General features: G+C 43.3%; 1 protein-coding gene across 4 annotated transcripts in view; it reads right to left on the bottom strand.

Moving 5' to 3' along the window:
- Positions 1-996, bottom strand: part of MLLT10 (myeloid/lymphoid or mixed-lineage leukemia (trithorax homolog, Drosophila); translocated to, 10) — a 200,153-nt gene that overhangs the window by 141,538 nt on the left and 57,619 nt on the right. The window lies entirely within an intron of this gene.

Below are 996 nucleotides of genomic sequence, written 5' to 3'. Positions count from 1 at the left end.
AAAAAATGTCATAAAAAGCAACTAATAGGATCTGAATGGAAGGATTTATTTGTCTGGCAGCTTTTCATATTTAACTGGTTATTTCCCAATATTTAAATCAATATCAATTTATGTAAGAAAATATTTAATACAAAAATATTTGAGATTTTAGAATAGGATGCAATGTGACTTTTTTCTCTTACAGATAGAATGAACAGGTACCTCAATTAAAAGTAACACTGTATTAAAGACACATTGTGGCCCTCCCTGGTGGCGCAGCGGGTTAAAGCACAGCACTGAGAAGCTAAAGCCGCTTCCGCATGAGTTCGATTCCCACCTGCCCCGGAGGAGATCCACATGGCATGGCAGACCTCTCCTGACCCGCCCACTGCTCCCCTCAGCAGTGTACTTCTTCGATCTGCCTGTTCTGCTCCCCACTCTGTTCCTGGTGAATCCTCTCACCCTCCGCATCTCTGGCGTACCCCAGTTCTGTATGGGTAAATAAATCATTTTTTTAAAAAAATGAAAATAATGAACAGCTATAAACCAGAGACGTTTTATGGGGGTAAAAAGCGGAAGGGGGCCCTCCCTGGTGGCGCAGCGGGTTAAAGCACTACACTAAGAAGCTGAAACCACTTCCGGATGAGTTCCGGATGGTGGTGGGAAGTGCACAGGGACTACAAATGAGATGAAAAAATGCACAAAATAAAGAATGATATTAAAAATATAATAAAAATATTGTTTTTAATGCATAAAAAAGGGCCTTCCCTGGTGGCTCAATGGGTTAAAGCACAGTACTATGAAGCTAGCCACCGCTTCAGCTTGAGTTCACTCCCCGGGCACAGAGGTGACATACATAGTGCAGCAGACCTCTCCTGTCTCACCCGCTGCTCCCCTCAGCCATGTACTTTGTCATCTGTCTGTTCTGCTCCCTACTCTGTCTCTGGTGAATCCTCTCACTCCCCGTGCATCTCTGGCCTATACACCAGTTCTGTATGCATAAAGAAATATTTTTTT

Source organism: Condylura cristata, unplaced genomic scaffold (assembly GCF_000260355.1).
Source record: "Condylura cristata isolate star-nosed mole 26May11 unplaced genomic scaffold, ConCri1.0 scaffold00030, whole genome shotgun sequence".
Classification (NCBI taxonomy): Eukaryota; Metazoa; Chordata; class Mammalia; order Eulipotyphla; family Talpidae; genus Condylura; species Condylura cristata.
Note: the sequence above shows the minus strand (reverse complement) of the source record. Positions and strands in the feature narration are given on the sequence as shown.